This window comes from Pantherophis guttatus, chromosome 2 (assembly GCF_059756535.1).
Source record: "Pantherophis guttatus breed Tessera chromosome 2, ASM5975653v1, whole genome shotgun sequence".
Taxonomy (NCBI): domain Eukaryota; kingdom Metazoa; phylum Chordata; class Lepidosauria; order Squamata; family Colubridae; genus Pantherophis; species Pantherophis guttatus.
The window spans coordinates 103,913,887-103,933,574 of record NC_142064.1 but is presented as its reverse complement, the minus strand read 5'-3'; the positions used below and the strand labels follow the sequence as shown (position 1 = coordinate 103,933,574).

At 36.4% G+C, this 19,688-nt stretch overlaps 1 long non-coding RNA gene across 1 annotated transcript; it reads right to left on the bottom strand.

Annotated features, from left to right (window-relative positions):
• Positions 1 to 8,667: 8,667 nt before the first annotated feature.
• Positions 8,668 to 13,965, bottom strand: LOC117662045 (uncharacterized). The gene is made up of 3 exons (XR_004590259.3): positions 13,863 to 13,965; positions 11,238 to 11,325; positions 8,668 to 9,290 (listed from the first exon to the last, which is right to left on the bottom strand). It is a non-coding gene; the product is annotated as an uncharacterized LOC117662045 (long non-coding RNA).
• Between the last annotated feature and the right edge of the window lie 5,723 nt (positions 13,966 to 19,688).

The following is a 19,688-nucleotide window of genomic DNA, read 5'->3' as shown; positions in this document are numbered from 1 at the left end:
ATAAAATGTGCCAACAAATACATTACAGTTATGCAGATCAGAAAGCCAATATTTTATGCCAGAGAGAAATCAGGAGCTAATTTTCTAGTATGCTTGAAAAAATTAAGAATGTTGTCTAAATATCCATCCATGATAAATGCCATTTTCACGCCTTCCCCCAAATGAAACATTTTCTCTCAATTTAAAGGCTCGTTTTCATAAGAGCCATTTCTGCCATCCTGAAACTTTGCAGATTTGTTATCTACAGCCATGTTTATAATGCCTTGCATCTAAATAAATAAGGTCCATATTTCACTCTTGTGCAACAGCCAAACAGCCAAATTCATTCCCATGTGAGAGCCTACATGAGAAAACAGACTTATGGAGCAAAACACGATGCATAGCAGGCCAGGAAAAAAAGCATGTTTATGTATTTGGGGAATTTTAAGAAAGCAAATTTAGTCTTGCTTCAAGCCTTCCAAAAGAGAAGCCTTTTTATTAGAATGAATATGACTGGATTACTGTCAACGTTTCTTCCTCACCGTTCTACATGCATCCACCTGTCATTATTAAGGTCAATTTTCATTTCACAATTCATACAGATTAAAGGTCTATCTGTTATCTTAACGGATGCCTTTGACTGAAAGGCTTTCATTGGATAAAACTGTGTGGTAGCCTAATATTTTCAGCTCTGAAATTTTTCTGTGCCTGTCAGTGCCTTCTTGATCTTAGAACCGGATTCATAGTCATTTCTTCCCTCTTGGGAAACAGTTTACTGGAAAGATTTATATAGAAAAAAATTCCCTTTATCCGTGCCATTTACTATATATGGCTGTATACTAATAAGCCTCCATTTCTCATATTATCCTCCCATTCCCATCTCTCTTCTCACATGAATTATACTCTGGGTTTTCAAATTAACATTTTACATAAACTGATTTACTGGCCATGGTTGTACACACATTCAAGTGTTTGCCTGAATTCATGAGAAGTGAAAGAGCATAGGTGAGCGGGGACACAGATTTATGCCCACAATGCCCCAATGTCCCATGTATTCCTGGCTTCATACCTTCAATAGATGTGAAGAGGAACTTGATTCATGATCACTGTTATGGGTTGCTCAGAGCAGTCAAACTTTGATTTGGAGGAACAGGCTTGGCAGGCCCTAACCTTGCAATCCAAGGGCCACTAGGTCTTCAGATATCTGCAACTGAGGCTCAGTATGGGTAAATGTTGAAAGTGAGATAAAAAGAAAATACGTTGATGTTGAAGTTGTTTAGAAAATCCATGTATATTCAATTAATTTCTTTACAACTATTACACAGTAGTTGTTTTGACATGTCTTCTCTCCTTCCAAGATCTAAGAGATTCCTTTATTTTATTTTTATCTTATCTTTCTCATGTTTTTTCCTTGTTGATGGTTCATTGTAACATGTGGCTGGGATGTAGCATAATCTACCTCTAGAGGCAAGTGGATTCCAACGGGTTCTAGAGACCTTTAAGGGATTTTCTGGCTACTATGGGAGATGTCCTTGTCAAAGATCTTATATTGCCCTCTGGAATACAGGGATAAACTGAACAGGTGGCAGGATGACTCTTGAACTTTCTCTCCTTATGTGCAGAGCTTATTCAGCCTCTTGATATAACCATGGCTGTAGGCAATGAAGCAAACTGGTAGATGACAGGAATATGGGAAGAGGAAAACTAATCTCAGGCTTGATTAAGAGTGCATTATAAAGGATACCTTTTTGCTATAATAAAGACAAAAAAGTAACTATTCTCCTTTCCTACTGTATCTTCAGTCCACCCACGCTGCTTTTTCAAGTTTTTGGGGACCTTTGGAGATCTGACCCAGCAAATTCCACAGAAGCCTTGGTATTGCATTGGCTAGATACTTTGAAACAAATTTTAATTATGACCTAGACTGCCACTTTGGCCATTAAATGGGCAAATTAAATTAAAGGCCATTTTTATAGTCAGATTCTCATACGTGGATTTGATATCTACAGTATTTGGAAGAGTTTGACCTGCTTGTTTGAATCTTGCCTGTTAGATTGATTACCTCTTGTAGGAATGGGTTGCTCATCTGTGACCAGCAAATTACTCGTTATAAAAAGTTGTATTCCTAGCCTCAGAGCCTTTTCTCACTATACAATTAAAGAGTTATTGACCTATCCTTGAGTTGCCGAAAAAACAATATCTGCATAAAATTCGCTGTCCCTGGTGCCAATCCTTATCCTATCTTTATTCCAAGTCATTGCTGAATAGCGTGCAGTGTGTGATAACAAAGTGACTGGTTCAGTAGACCTTTAGTTTGTCAGTAGACAGTGTGAAAAACACCCACCAATCACAGCACAGTAGAAAGATGGATCTTTCACCAAGTCTCTGTCAGAAATTGTTTTTTTTACACACACACACACACACACACACACACACACACACACACACACGGTGCCACCATTTGACAGATAAGTCCTCTTATTTGTCAAAAACAAGTTGAATAAAGTATGCAAAAATATGAATAGAAGAGAGTTCTGACAGTGGCTCTTTGGGGAGAGTATTTTTATTTAGGATTTCACTTTTCTTCCTTTCCTTCTTCTATACAGTCATCTTTTTTTTTTCTACAGAGGAATTATTGAATCTGTCATCTGCACCTCTATAACTGTCTGGTTTGGTTCTGCAACCCAACAAGACAGACACAGATTTCAGAAGATAATTAGAAGTGCAGAAAAAACAATTGCTACCAACCTCCCTTCCACTGAGGACCTGTATGCTGCACGAGTCAAAAAGAGGGCTGTTTACAGACCCCTCACATCCTGGACATAAACTGTTTCAACTCCTACCCTCAAAAAGATGCTATAGAGCACTGCACACCAGAACAACTACACACAAGAACAGTTTTTTCCCGAACGCCATCACTCTGCTAAACAAATAATTCCCTCAACACTGTCAAACTAGTTACTTAGTCTGCACTACTATTAATCTTCTCATCGTTCCCATCACCCATCTCCTTCCACTTATGACTATATGACTGTAACCTTGTTGCTGGTATCCTTAAGATTCATATTGACTGTTTCCTAATATGATTTGATTGCTTATTTGTTCCCTATGACTATCATTAAGTGTTGTATCTTATGATTCTTGATGAATGTATCTTTTCTTTTATGTACACTGAGAGCATATGCACCAAGACAAATTCTATTCTATTCTATTCTATTCTATTCTATTCTATTCTATTCTATTCTATTCTATTCTATTCTATTCTATTCTATTCTATTCTATTCTATCCTATCCTATCCTATCCTATCCTATCCTATCCTATCCTATCCTATCCTAAATGTCTGAATTTCTCTGTGTTGTGTTCTGGTGGCAAAAATAGCAGAGGAAAGGGGTTGGTCCCGTTGTTTCATAGTAAACTGTTTCAGCCTTGCTGCTGCGTAAAGTGATCTGTTGATCTTGGATATATCTTATGAACCTTTTAAAAAGTCTGGGTGCAGTCTTTTAAGGAGACAATGGCAGAGACTGGCTGGGATTGGAGAAGAGGGAAGATACCCATAAGCACTTCTCTATTTATATCCACTTAAATACACTCCACACTAATTTTACACACTTTTGAGAGTTTTGATATAAATGGGAAAGCATTTAAATGGGAAATTTAATACTGGTACAGCTAGGGATGCATTAAGCCTATCTTAATCATGGGCTGGGGAGAAGATGAAAACAGTGTCATGCTTATGCCAAGGAATCATTGTGTCATAGTTAAAGGCAAGGGGGCTTGGAATCAGTAAAGGAGCCCTTTATGAGATGTCTTGAAAAAAACCATAAGATTCAGACCTGATTAATTTTAATCTTGTGGCCAATGGTTCTTCTTGGGGAGGTGCTCAAAGAGTGGTGACTGATCAGATACAAACACTCCTTCGTGAAGCAGATTGTTTAGATTCTTGGTTGCCTTGAAGGATGACCTATGTTGATGACACCATGAATTCACCTAATCTATTCTGGAAATACTTTCTGAATTGGGTGGAGCTGCTTTGTGTGAGATCAGGTCCATTCTTTGAAGGTGCTTTTATATCTACCTTTGCCATTAAGTGCATGCAGAAGAGTGCTCCTATAGATGAAGTACTTTTTATTAATATAAACTGATGTACTAACTACATTTATGTTTGAACAGAGATAGGCTTACTACAGGAACTGATGCTTCAGTAGCCTATAATTTTAATGACTGCAAAGTCTTATATATGGGAATTCCTTTGAGGAAGATCTAAAAATTCCATTGAATACAAAATACTGAATGCATTTGGGGAATGCTATGCCAGTTTCTTGTTATCTTTATTGACAGCTAAAGTCAATAATGAGCAGTTCATTATTGGTTCATATGTAGGATGCTATATAGTTACCTGAAGTTTCCAGAGCTATGGATCACAATAGCAGAATGTCTCATCGAGCAACAGTCTGTTTGTATTAAAAGATCATTTTTTGATTAACTTGCTCTAGATCTCTGAGGTGCACAGATACCATAGAGCTTTTTGCTGTTGACCCCTTGATTCTTGAATACTTTCCCCACTGAGTATTTCGCCAAAAATAGCCTTTCCAGCACTCTTGAGAAAATAAAAATGTTTTATTCTCTCAAGAGTATGATTTATTTTTTTTTGCTAATTTTATATTTATGTATATGCTACATAGGACATTTTCACCAAGTTGTCTGCTGCTTTTATTGCTTTTTATTGGGCGTTTTCATTGATATATTTATGGTATGTTTCATTATTATTCAAAAATTATCTGATTTTAATTATTCTAATCCAGCCTTCCTAAACTTGGTTTTAAAAGGTGGTGTAAAAATAAATATAATCTTGAGAAATTGAATAGAATTGGATTTCATCACAATGACATTCTTTGTATATTTGATTTTCAGACAGATGCTCTGACATCACTGTCCCAGGAATGGTGGTTAGAGGTTAGAGTTTGCTGCTTTGCCCTGTCAATCATTGCCATCAGCTTGGGTCCTCTTGATAAAATTTAGTAATACTACTTCTATTTCCCACTATTAATTCCCTTCTCAAATCTAATATTCATATTGTTAACCTTGAAATAAAATTAGATTAATTATGCTACTAAGCATTGAGATTAATACTAAATTATGGGACTGATGTGCATTATAACTCTTTGCATTACAAATTAAGCATGACCTCATATCTGGAGACCCAAGTTAAAATAGGGAATAAACCCAGAGAAACAAAGAACCACACCAAACAGTTCAAGTGTTAATTCTTCTAAAGTGTTTGTCTTGGTTTACCACCCACTCTCAGAGTCTGTTGTGACATGCAACTCATTGCGAGGTCTGTGGCATCAAGGCAGGAGCACAGAAGGGGAGATCAGATGCAGCAGGAAGCAAAAGAAACAGGATGGCTGTGTTCGGTCGCCATAGCAATGGAACCCTCTCCCTTCAAGATGTATTGCTGAGCCCTTCTTTGGAAATAAGTGGTAAAACATTTCTTTATCACCTCTAGCACATCTTCCCAGCATTATCCAGCTGAGCTTTTCCAGATGGTGAGAGGCATGTTGCCATCTGGTCCAGAGAGAAATTGGTGATACCCTTGGTGACTCACTCTGATAAGTTTAGTAGGCACTTAAAAGTTAAAGTCACTCACATCTTGGGATGTGCAAATTGTTAAACATCTTGTCCCCTTCAATGTGTGCATTGGTTGGTAAATTTTCTAATCTGGTAGGTTTTCTGATAGATTGCTTTTTAAAATATATATGGGTTGGAATCATTTACATTAACATTATTTTGTAACCTGTTGTGACCTCATCTTACATCATTTGGCTTAACTTTTTCTAGCAGTTGCACACTTAAACATTGCTCCTCTTGGTTTGTATATATTCCTGATATCCCAGCAACAGTATGGATAACCATAAGCCACTGCCAGTGCTCTGTTGATTTATCCAGAAAGACCACAGCCAACATTACAGAATGCTAAGTGAAGGGGAAGTCACAATTGGTCGAAGAGAGGGAGGGATAGGAGGAGGAAGATACAAACTGAAAAATCCACCCTGGCACAATCAATATCTACAGTCTTAAGTCTGGGCAAATCTTCCCTAATTCAATTTTCATTGGAGGCTGAGATTTGAAGAGGGCATGATTTGATCTGGATGTATGATTTGAGGTCCACATTGTTTTTGGAATTCAATTTGAAAAAAAGATTAATCAATTGGCTATTACAAGAAACTATCAATTATCTGCAACCACTTCATTTTTTTGGCAAAATAATATGAAAACAACAGAGATGGTTGATTCTTTTGTGGGCATTAACCTGCCAAGACTTATTCAAGAGTTTCACTGCAATAAAATATTGGAATTTCTCCGTATACCTGTTTTGAGGCAGAGATTTATTTATTTAACGTGATATACCACTGACTACAAATGTGTCCTGGCAATTTAAAAAAAAACCCACATATATAAAGTATTAAAAATGGCTAAGTAATTGGTAAGAAAAATAAAAACAGCAAATTAATGGTTAAAAGTCATAATTAAAACATTAAAAATAAATAGACTCCTACTGAAAATGATGTGTTCTAAGGATTTTTAAAAAAATGATTAAAACATTAGACCTGAACTTGCAGAGTATACTTTCCAATCTGTTAGGACAGTATCAGAAAAAGCTCACAGTGACTGTCGGCAAATTTCCTCAGATTAAGTGTGAAGGTTCATATAAAAGAGTTTCCACAAATAGCCTGGAGCTAAGCTATGGAGGGCTTTAAGATTAGGGTATATTGTCCAGAAACAAATTGAATCTAATGACAGTTGGAATATGGATTATTTGCATTTTCCTTGAAACCAACTTGAGGCTAACTTTTATACTGAGGCTTTTGGACTAATCACAAAGCAGCACCATGTAGAGTACATTACAACTATCAAGCTAGGAGGTAACCACCAAGTATACCAAGTTATAAAAAACATCTTCTTCCAGAAAGGGACCTACTAAACTAAGAAAAGGTATCTCTGACTAGTCCGTCAATCTGGAAACCAGAGAAAGAATTGGGTCTGGAACAGGTGTGTCAAACTCGATTTCATTGAGAGCCGCATCAGGATTGTGTTTGACCCTGGGGGGCAGGATGGGTGTGGCCAAAGTGGGCATGGGCAACTTGACATCACTCATGTTGGGGGTGCCTGTGATGGCCCAAGCGCTCTGCCAATGAAAAGGGGCTCCTGAGCTCTGTTTTTGGCCATGACGACCTCCTGCAGCCCTCTGCCAGCGAAAGCTCCATTTTCATTGGCAGAGCCACCTCAGGCTGGTCCTTCGCTGTTTCCAGGGTGGCCCTGTGGGCCAGATCTAAGCAGCCCAGATCTAACCCTGCAGGATGGATCCGGCCCCTGGGCCTTGAGTTTGACACCCCTGGTCTAGAACTACCCACAAATTGCATATCTGCTCCTTCTGGAAAACTCTGCATATTTAGAAAAGGCAAAACTACTATTTCTTTGGACTTATGGCTTTTCACAATGAGTACCTTATTCTTGTCTAGATTGTTTTTATTATCCCTCATTCAGTCTATTTCCAACTTGAAGCAAGCATTCAGGTCAACCACAGCATATCCTGAAGATGTCATAGACATAGAGGACTAAATTCAACATACTGGTAGTATTCAGTTCCAGATCTATTGAAGATTTCCTCCAATGATTACGAATAGATATTAAAAATCACTGGAGATAAGACAGAGTTTTGGGGGAAACCAAAGCATAATATCTGCTTTAAGGGTTGACTATCCCTAATGGCAATCTGAAATCGTCCTGAGAAATAGTATCTCTCAGGTAATCCAACCCTGTTTGTATCAAAAGCTGTTGAAAGACCACAAAGCACCAAAAGAATTACACTTGCTTTGTTGATCCCTAGATAAAGAAAATATGTTAGGCCACCAAGTCTATCTTAACCTTGAAGCCTGCTCTGAACTCAGTTTGAAAGGTAATTGCCTTCTTCTAGGACAACTTGCAGCTAAGATGCCCTGTTACATTTCTTTAACCAACCATAGAAGGTTAGAGTAGGTCTATAATTGTCTATTTCAGAGACATACAAGATAAGCTTCTTAAGCAGAGTTTAAATAATTGCTTTTTTTTTAAACAAGGAAGGATTCTCCCTGAGAGAGGCATTTTCAGTACTAAAAGGAGGTCTCTTTCTATAACTTCCCGGCCAGAAGTTATAAGCCAATCTAGGCAAGAATCTAGAGGAAAAATGATGAAAGATACTGTTTCAGGTAGTCAGTTCATGTCTTCTATTATAATGGTTCCAGTTTCAGTTGAGCAAGCCAGCCAGCAAGAACTGTAGGTGAGAGCATTGGGAGGATGAGTGCACAGTAGCCATGGGGTATGTGGGGTGTGTGAGTAGGTGTCATGGGCTGGCACTATGGAGCACAGAGAGGTGGGTGAGCAGGCAGGTGGGTGGGTGAAAAAGGAGCAGTATTGACTTGCAACTTCCTGCCAACCTTCTGCCAGCTTCCTCATTATGGGAAATTGACAGGGAAGATCACAAATGGCAATCACGTGTCCACAGGGACACTGTGACAGCTACAACTTCGCAGAACAACATGTTCCATGGTCATCTTTATTCTGTTTCATTACAATAAATCAAGGTTAGTTAGCCAAACTCATATGTTGTGCAAGTTCAGATTTGTCTTTGGTAAATAAGTATAGTAATATTGTAGTTTTAGAAAATGATTTTATTTTTTTAAAAATACTATATCATAACCATTCCCATCCCTTACATAAAAGAGAGAAAAACACTAAGAAAAGCAAACACATTTCTTTTTATATATTTTTGACAAAATTTCTCAGAACAATCCTGTACATGAATATTTAGAAGTGAATCTTGAGTTTTTACATTAGGAATTTTACATTCAAAAACAGTAGTACTGATGAATATTCAGAATTAAAGCACTAAGGCAGTGTGGCTGAAATATGCAGCTCACTGTGTTCAATGAGATTTCTTCCCAGGTAAGCAAATATCACAACTATAGCAGCAATTTTGGCTCAACAGCACATCCAAGGATGTTAGATCACTATAATCAAATCACTACCATGGTGGCATGTAGGCAACCAGAACATGCTGCAAGGTGGGAGATCGCCTGGTCTTGAGTTTACCTGACCTCAGACATCTTCCATTTTAAAAGCATTAACTAAAATTAACTAAAAGATAGGACCTCAAAGTGTACATATTGAGAAAAATATTGGACAAAACTGCTTAGAAAGAAGAAAAATAATATCATCTTGGTTTAAGAAGCATTTCATTACTGTAAATGAAGCAGTGTATCTTGGAAAAGTTCTATAAGAAAAAAAAAATCAAAATTAGAATTAAGTATGGAGAATTAGCTATTGAGTTCACATAATATTCCTATAACTTGCCCAACCATTCATCCAGCATGTGAGAAGAAATAGAATATTGTCTTAGGTTAATGACTATGAACATGGAAGAGGGCTAGAGGTGCTGGGGTAACATGTGCTCTTCATAAATGGAGAGATTTACAACAGCCTCTCTTCAAAAATGTGTTTAGCTTATCTTTCCTGCAGGAACTCACAAGTGCCCCAAATGTAGAACTTAGAACACCGTATTTTGACTTTTGCTTCTAATCTTGTTTTTATAAATAAAAAGTGAATCTGGTTCATTGTTAAAGTGTAAGCAGAAATGTAAGAGGACAATTTATTTTTTCCCATAAAAAATAATATGCTTATGCTTACTACAATTAATAGCTGCCGCATAATTCACAAAATAATTGTCTCAGAACTACTTAGGACAGATAGGAAAAGAAAGAATCTTCTTCCAAGATTTTCTCACTCTTCAAGATGAAGAGTGGTCTGAATCCAATAGCTCCCCTCTATCTTTGCCTTCCCAGCCATACATGACAAAGACTTCTCCTAGTTTGTCATCGTTTTGGCATGACTGTCTGGTTGAGTGATTTTGCTCTCAAAAATCAGACTGGGACCAAAGCTTTATGGTGATTTAGAATAAGAGCAGAGCAAGTTGAGAGTCATCTGCATCATCCAGAGTAACTTAAAATCAAAATCTCTTTTAAATCAACCTGATCTACCCCAACATTGGGCTTCTGCTACAATGGATGCATGAGCCTAGGGGAGACAGAGTACAGTCAATCCAGACTCCAATGATTTATAACTGTTTTAACATTAAAATTAATGTGCTGAGTTACTGAAGATACAACAAAAGCAGGAAACAAAAAATGACAAACCTTTCAAACCTTAGCTCTTTCTACAACAGAACATGTCAGTTAACTCACAAAAGTTAATTAAAGCAGCAATCTCTACCATTGTTGATGCTGCCTACTTTCTCTCTTTCTCATTTTCTTTGCAGCATCTGCCCTTTTTTTGCCAACATTCCAACTAGTTGAATCCATTTTCTCCTTTTCATACCCTCCTTCATTCTGGGCCTCTCCCTACATTATTCCAACACCCAAGTGCCTTTTAGGAGCGTTTATTAATATTTATTAAATTTATAAATTATCCAGGAACTATGCTATAACATTTTAAAAAGATGAAATAATAAAGGCAATATATAAGACCCAATTCTTTATTTCCCAATTCTACATCCCACATCCTAAAATCTAAAAAGTAAGGGCAATCTAGGAGCAAAATAGAGACATATTGAATGGAATGGAACAAATAATTCCAAAATAAATCCTGAGCTTTCCCTTGTTTTTCTAGTCCTTCTTCCACCGTGTAATGACTTATAATCTAGATATAAGAACTTTCTCTCTACATCATCTGAAAATGCTAATAAACCAAACAGCACAAGTTATGTAACGTAGTTGGGAGTTTTAAAAAAAGTAATTAGTGTATCTTTTTAAATGCTAAGCCTTTGAAAGTTCAGTCAGAAATTTAGTGGGGAAAGAAGGAAAACACCAAAGAGATGCAACTGATTAGCAATTAACAGTTGCAGTAAGCAAGTTTCTTCTTCAGAGCCACATGCAAATTTCAAGCCAATTTCTCTTGTGACTGCATTACATAGAGTACTTAAAATATTTTTCTATTCTGGCTTGTTGATAAATAAATATTTTACATGTATTGTACTTTTTTCATATAAGATTCAGTATTCTTAATCTTATTTTCTTATTCTTAATCTTAATTTCTTATTAAGAAATTTCAGAACTTCATTCAAACTTGTTATTTTATTTAGTTTGTTTGATTTGTTTTTACAAAATGTCAAGATCAGGATAATACAGATGAATGTACATAATGTAAAGACAGAAATGTGACCCACCCTAGAATATGACAGATGACAGTCATCCTCATCAAGGGATCACTTCTACCACTGAGAAAGATAGCAAGCATCTAGAAAAGAAAGGTGGCTAAGAAAAGAAAAAGATGAAAAACTACATACAATGAATCCACTCATTAAAACTAATTCAATTCTTAAAGCAGTGGTACGTTTTTAAAAGATACATGTGGAAACATAAAAAAAGTTGGGGTCCTTTAATAAATTGAGCTCTGCTTGTACTATTCCTGAACCCTTCCAAAGCATTTTCAAACTGGGACAAAAATCATATGGTTGAGCCCATGAAAACCATTTGCAACCCCAGATAACTGCAGATACATACATATAAGGCAGAAAGCCAAACTGGATATAATTACCTGATTGTCTGGCAGAAACAGAGCATTCCAAGTAAATGTCTTTCTTTCTAAGTAGTAGAAAAATGTCATACACCCCCCCCCCACAGATAGACAATTCTACCCTAAACATCTAAACCCAGAAATCTTTGAGCAAATATACTCATGCTGGTCTGTGTGGAAAAAAATGTTATCAAAATTAGGCAAGTGCGGCATTGAAAGCAACTATTTTGTGTATACTGTGAGCTGTTTTGGAGAATTTCAAACGTTGTGATATTTTAACCAGCCTTTACATGGGAACTGGATTACTTAGTGTAGATGAATCATAGTTCCTCAAAATAATCTCTTGGAATATTCCCTCAAAGGAACCATTACTTAGTTACTAATTTACTGACTGACTGACTGACTGACTTACTTACTTACTTCTTTACTTACTATGGTGGCCTCATGTCAAAACGCTATGGTAATGACTTTGAAAATATTTTTACTTTAGAAATAAATCTCTCCAGGCTTGCAAATTGCAAGGTCCTGGGTTCAGGTAGCCTCATTGTTTTACCAGGCTAGCTAGTTTGTGAATTGATTTTGACTTGGGAGTGCCTTGTCCATCTGTGATTAATTAAAAAAAGGCACATGACACTCTGAGTCAAGGTGACGTCAAAGTGATGGGAGGCACCAGCTTCTTAAGAAAAAGTAAGAAGGTTAATTGAGGACAGAGGTTATAGATGAGTGGCTAATAAAGTGTTTGTTATCCATGTGTTTCCTGTCTTTATTTCAAAATAAAAGTATGATGAGTCACATTTCAGACTTTTTTTAATAATATGCAAATTCATAAGCTTCAAATTAATTCATTTTCTTTGGTGAAACATACAAGCAAATATGATAATTAACCCTAAAATTAATTCCAAGAGATTTTAAACCCTTGTGGCATTTATCCTTAATAGCCATTGACTTCTATTTAAATAAGATTGAGTTGTTCTGTTATGATACGTATTACAGAAACTGAAATGTCAACCTATGCATAGAACGACTCTCTCTCTCGCTCCCCCCCTCTCTCTCTATATATAATTGAGTGGATGTGATTCTACTGAGCTAGGGCTGCAGAAAAACCTTGGTTACATAGGAAAAACCTGGCTAGAGGAAAAACATACACACACACACACACACACACACACTGCTCAAAAAAATAAAGGGAACACAAGCAGAAGACATCCAAGATCTGAATGAATGAAATAGCCTTATTAAATACTTTGTTCATTACATACAGTAGTTTTGTATTCCCTTTAGTTGCTTGAGCAGTGTATAAACTACTGTATGTAAAGAACAAAGTATTTAATAAGGCTATTTCATTCATTCAGATCTCGGATGTCTTCTGCTTGTGTTCCCTTTATTTTTTTGAGATATATATATATGTGTGTGTGTGTGTGTGTGTGTGTGTGTGTGTGTGTGTGTCTTCAATGCATTTACCATATGTGATGCCACATATTATTTTATAGCAGCAGGAGAAATTCATCTAATAAATGTTAAAATAGGAATATAATAGGATGGCATAGCCTCTTCATGAAACTTCAATTGTATCATCCCTTTTTCTTGATATTCCAATACACTGTATTGTTCATAAAATACAAGGGAGACACTTTAGGAATATTAAAATGGGAGCTAAGAAGCCTTGGGCCACCTGTAGGAACATCATAGGTAGTTTGGTGAAGACTGATCCGAATATAGTAGTTTTAAAATGTATACATTCTGGAACCTTGTGGCTAAACTCTGATTGGTGACCCCATTTAGGAAGTAGAATTATTCTTATGAACATGTTGGAACATTTAAATTTCTCTTAAACTTTAAATGTAATGTTCAGGTAGGTATCACTGTAAAAGAATTTTTTCATTTGAATTCACCTTTTGAATTTACTAGATTAAATTAAATTAAGCAATATCATTTAGTAATTTAAATTATTAGCTATCACCCCTGCCTCCCCAAACTTTTATTCTTAAAACTGGCACAATAGCTCCTCAGTGTGAAGTCCAATAATGCCATTTTTTAAAGGTGGGACCCAAGAGGTCTACAGAATATGGTGCTGGATTGTATGTGCACTTCCAGGAACTTTTGCACAACTTCAGTTCCCATTGCCCGAACAATGAACTTAGTAGTAGGGTCAACCTTATTGATGGGCTTGTCTGTTCCAAAGACTTTTAGTCAGTTTCTCATCATTAGCTAACATTTCAAAAACTGCCTTGCCTGATTTTCTCTGTTCATATATACATCTACAGCAAATGCTTACCTTAGCCCACCCCCAGCATCTGGACACAAATGAATCATTACTCCCCCCACCCCCAACACACATATACAGAAGCATTCCATTACTGTTAAGAATTCTGGTTGCAGTTGTTGGGAAAAGCTTCTGGTTGCCATGCTACAGTACGATGTCATCATCACAACACTTTCTGAGGCTTTATATGCAGGAAGAATGATAACTTGATATGAAATCCAATAGTGCCCTTGTGACATGGGTGCCATAGTAACCACAGCCCATGTTCTTCTCTATTGCCAGTTCTATAGGGACACTCTGTAGACGATTACCAATTGATTTCCCCTCTTTTATTTAAATTTCCAGGGCACTCTGATAAATTTGTGTTTGCCTTAATTGCTAAACAAACCAGATAAATTTATTTAACAGAACTCTAGTATCTCTGAAAATAATCATATTAGTTAGAAAGCTTTGGAATGTAATTTATTTAAAAAAATCTGATTCTTTTTCCCATGCTAAATTGACTTTATGCGGAAATCCAACATTAAAAATTGGGAGGAGGGGAGAGAATGGTGATCTGGAAAAATTGGATGAAAACAGGAATATTGACTTTGGATCACTTGATAGATGATGGCAATGAATTTTTAAACTGCACTGTGCTAAGAGAAAAATACCATCTATCAGATGTAACTTGGTAGCAACATTTCTAGTTACAACATCTGTTTACAATATTGTTTGGACCAGCAATATTTTTAGCTTCACAAACACCTGAGATACTAAAACAACTGGTTAAATCTTTTAAAAATAAAAAAAAACCTCCTATTACTTTCTATGGTTATTTGTTATTTATAAATCAATATTATATGCAGGTGGTAAGAGATGAGTGGAATAAAGAGAGGTTCCTATATTGCTTAGACAAGCTGTGCTTCGAAGAACACTCACACAACTAGCAACCTTGGGCCACCCAACTTTCAAATGTCATCTCTCAATATGGATTCTCCCTCCAATTCCCAGTCCAATCAGCTCTAAAGGCCAAGGAAGCTTTCAAACAAAGAATTATTGATGTGGCTGCCCAAGATGATATTGCAGCACTTAAATGTGTCAAGTCTCTAAAGTGGCTGGCTCAACACAAATCAGCCTCCCAGTTAGAAAAAAATATTTAACAACTTCTCAGACGGGCTTTTTCAGAAGCTCAGTTTGAACAACTGGACTTCATGGTAAGATATGAGAAGTTCATGGAGTCTCAAAGGAAGAAAGTTTGTGCATTTGTGGAGCACCAGCCATTGAGGACACTGGATGCATTCTTGTTGACTGCAGGTTGTACTCTCCACAAAAAGCTGCATATTTAGATCTTTATTTAAAAACTAAAAAAAAATATTGGGGCACTTGGGAGAAACAGTCTTATTCATGCAGGGAACAAATCTGCACCTCCTCAGTAAGACTACACTCTTCATTTTAAAGACCATCTCAAAGAGGACAGAGTACCTTGGTCAGATTCAAGTTAACTCTAGGGGTGATGATCTATTATGAAGTTTTTTTTATCTATTGTGTTTTTGAATTAGTTTTATATATTTGATACAGTCTTAATTAATAAGGTTCTCTTCTACTACTAGATTATTCTAAAATTTATTTTTTATTCTATTTAAAAGAAATATTTCAAAATATTTTAAATGTATTTATTTATTAAAATCTATTCTACTTTATACTTCTTTCGATTATTTTATCTACTCTTTTAACTTCATTTTATCTTACCTACTGTTTGTAATTGTTTTATCTCACTATAGCTGTTATATATCACTTCAATGTATCTTAGCACATTTTGTATTTTATTGTGACTGATGCTCATGTTTGATATGGTCAATTGACTAATCAATAAACTATATTGTATTGCATATTGCCTAGATGAGGGGAAAGTGTCTTAACTTCTATAACAAGAGTGCCCATGTCCATTATAGAACAAGAAATAATGTTTACAATTTATTGCACTCTTGTATTCCTGTAGAGAAAGGAATTGTTTAGAACAGCACTTTGTTGGAGATGTAATAAGGACAATGCTTCTTTAAAACCTATGTTTTTACAATGTCCTATATTTACTAAGTTTGAGAGAAAGTAGTCAAATGTAAATTATGTGACAAAAGCCAAAATTTTCAAAAAAAATTAATCTCTTGAATTACATAACTAGGACCTGGAATATGACAAGAGACAATGTAAATGGATTCTGCATGCCATTATTATAGCTAAAAGTATGATAGTTCAACATTGGAAAGATAAATGTATATAACTCCACTAATTCAATGGATTGAGGAGCTGATTACATTTCCTATCTATGAGCAGATTGTTGGCAGATGTAGGTTTTGTAGGAATAAATATTAAAAATATAGTTTTAGGTTACAAAAAAACCATGAGTCATATAAGTATAATAGAATATATGTGCATGTTTGGTGTGTGTGTGTGTGTGTGTGTGTGTGTATTTTTGTGTTTTGTTCTTTTTGCTTGTTTTCCTTTTCTATTATTATTTTAAAAAGTCCTTAATCCACACTATTGAATTTAAAAAATAAGCAAACTATATTCCTAAAAGTTCAATGTGTTCAAATTTCAAAAAACAAAACAAAACCCTCCAAATCCAACTAAATCCATACCATCCTTGCAGCACTTGAGGTATAATTGTTGCGGATATTTGCCTTTGTTATTTATCGGCTCAGGATGGCTTAGGCCTCTCCTAATTTCCTCCCCGCAGCAACTTTATGAAGTAAAGCAAGGCGAGAGATTGAGTAGTCTCCCAAGCTCACCCAGTATTCCCATAGGGACTTCAGCCTGGCTCGGCCAGTTCTGCAGGGTGGGGGAGGGGGGGAGAGAAAGTCAAAATGGCAAATATAACTGTGGAATTGAAGTTCTGCTTCTTTTTAATTTTAACATGTGTGTGACTTTTTTAAAAAAATCTTCCTTACAGTTATCCCTGACCTGGCTCTCCTGGTTGAAGTCCAATCACTTAAAACACTACACTAAACTATCTTTCCATGTATCGTAAAAGTAGGAGGGATTAGATCAGGGGTGAAATCTAAAATTTGTTACTACCGGTTCTGTGGGCGTGGCTTGGTGGGGGGGTGTAATGTGACTGGGTGGGCGTGGCCACCTTTTTTTTCTTTTAAAAGCATTTTTTCTACAACCTTAAGAGGTTGCAGAAAAAAATGCTTTGAAAAGCCTCTGACGATCCCAGCTGAGGCGCATGATCATCAGAGGCTTTTTTTTTTAACTTTTAAAGCCATTTTTTCGTCGGAAGAGGTTGTAGAAAAAATGCTTTTAAAAGTAAAAAAACAGCCTCTGATGATCGTGCAGCTCAGCTGGGCATGGGGGTGCGCAGGGATTTTTGCTACTGGTTCTCCGAACCACCCGCCTCCATCACTACTGGATCGGGTGATTCAGTCCGAACCGGGAGCATTTCACCCCTGGATTAGATCTGTTTGTAAGGAGTTGTCTTCAGACATTCTGAAGAGAGAAAAGAAGTTGCTTTTGCTTTAGCTTTTTAAAGGCTTAATTGCATTGCGGTGGCTTGAATTCAATTGCTTTAATGAATTAAAGACTAGAAAGGGATAGGATGGTTCTGAAAAAATAGGGTTAATTTCTGCAAAATACCCTGGAGAACCAGGAATAAGTGAGATACACTGGCCAATGAATGACCCAGCATGCAACATTCTGTTTCTGGAACTTCATTGAAGTGGGTTGCTTGTCCCTGACTATCTCAGGTGTATGATTATCTGCCTGCTGAACCACATTTCCAATTGCACACACTGTGAAATAGCTCTTGCTTCTTGGGGAATAAGTTGTTGCTGTGGAGAAATTGGGGGGGGGGGAGAATCTGGTGGATAAATGGAAGTAATCGTGATGTCTCCCTCTCAGGGCATTACCTTCTCTCCTTGTATAGGGAAAGGTCTCAAGGAAAGAAAATGTCACACCAAGGAAGAGAGGAGTGATTCTTTTGAAGTGATGCCTTCCTTGCAGGATGAATACATTCTTCAGATGCCCAGGATTTCACTTTTGGAAGTGGAGGACTGGTGGGTAATTTGACACTCAGAGACAGAGATATCTAGGTCTGTGATCAGTATGTAGATCTCATTTAACTTACCACCTGGTAGAAAAACTATATATCATGTCTTCTGTAAATAGCCTGGGACATAGAACCAGGGCTGAACTCAGCTGTCAAGCTGTAAAAGAATTCTGTCACAAATTCTTCTGGACTTGACCTCGGATTTTGCACTGGGATAAACCATCAAAAATCCAAGAATGGTATTTGAAAAATATGTATTACTTACTAGGGGTGACCTCCAAATTGTACAGCAGTACAAAGGAGGAATTAGATGGAATAAAAACACTCAGTTTCACTCACTAAGGATAGCCTTACTGAATGACTATCCCTTTGTGGAATTTAGGATTGTGATTGAGTGATGTACCTGATCTTTGTGAAGCCCTTGTTTTAGGGGAGATGATATAACCAGGGAGAGTTGAAGTTGTTAAGGTGGCCATCTAATGGTTGCAGGCAATACATGGTAACTCAAGCAAAGGGTAAGGTAGCAAAATCTTTTGAATGGGACATTTATAGGCCAAAATTAACCTAGAAATTAAAATCCTAACCTAGAAAGAGGTGTGGATTAATTAGGAAGATCATCTAAATATAGTTTTTACTACTAGAATCTTTTATTTTAAGGAAGTAGGTGAAGTATTCTCCCATTCATACCAATAGCTATAGTCTGCAGTTAACAGTTCAATGGAAAATTTTCAACTTCAAAAAAACAGTTCTCTTCTGTCATGAATTAGAAAAGAGACTGATCTAAATTGAGTGTGCCATAAATTATTATTCTTGTGCCCTGAACAGAATCCTAAGCCTATTTCACCCAGTTGATTTGTAAGTGAATGAAGGCACACGGTGAAAAATAAAAAATATTGCAATTTTCATGGGATGTGTTTTCACAATAAATCTCAAACAAATGTGCAGAGAGTTTAACCAAACCAAGAAAATTTAAAAAGGGAATAAATTGCCATGAATAGGTCAATTTTCTGAATATTGTTCCTTGCTCTAAAGGTGAAATTGATTAATGCTACTGGAAAGTTTGTAGATCTGATCTGGTAGCCCAACCTGATATTTATCTCTATTGATTCATAAAATTTAATATAATCCTCATAGGAATAAATTAGTATAGTGAAGTTGTATGTGCCATATCTCTGTAGGTATTAGGGTATTAAAGATGAATATATCTGTGAATGTCACCTTATTAGATACGAAGGATATCGGATCTCCGGGTCTTTCGCCGTGCCCTGAAAACTTTTCTTTTCCATCAAGCAGGGCTGGCGTGAACCCCCTCCCCCTTTTTTAGTCTTTTTTAGTTTTTTAGTTTTAAATTGTCATTGGGTTTTAATTGAATTGTTTTAAATTGGGCCAGTTATGTAATTCTTTTAACAATTTTAAATTTTGTATTGGCATGTGTTTTAGTTCTGGCTGTTCACCACCCTGAGTCCACTAGGAGAAGGGCGGTATACAAATTGAAATAAATAAATAAATAATTCCTCCTACACTAGTCAAGATTTTAAAAGAGAGCTTAAATTGTGGAAATTTGCTTTGAAAAACCTGCTTTAGGGAAATGCACATTTTTAAAAAAGGAAAAAAAAATTTTTTTGGGGGGGGGAAATTAATGTTGCCCCATAAAATGCATAGAAATTAACAAAATATTGGAATTGTAGCCCACTAATGTGAGCAATAAAGAGGATATGAAATTGATTTATGTGCAAATCCCTGCTCAGGGGGCTATGGGGTAAGTTTGTATGTTTGTATAAGTGAAATGGAGAGAGGTCATTGGGAGATTTTGG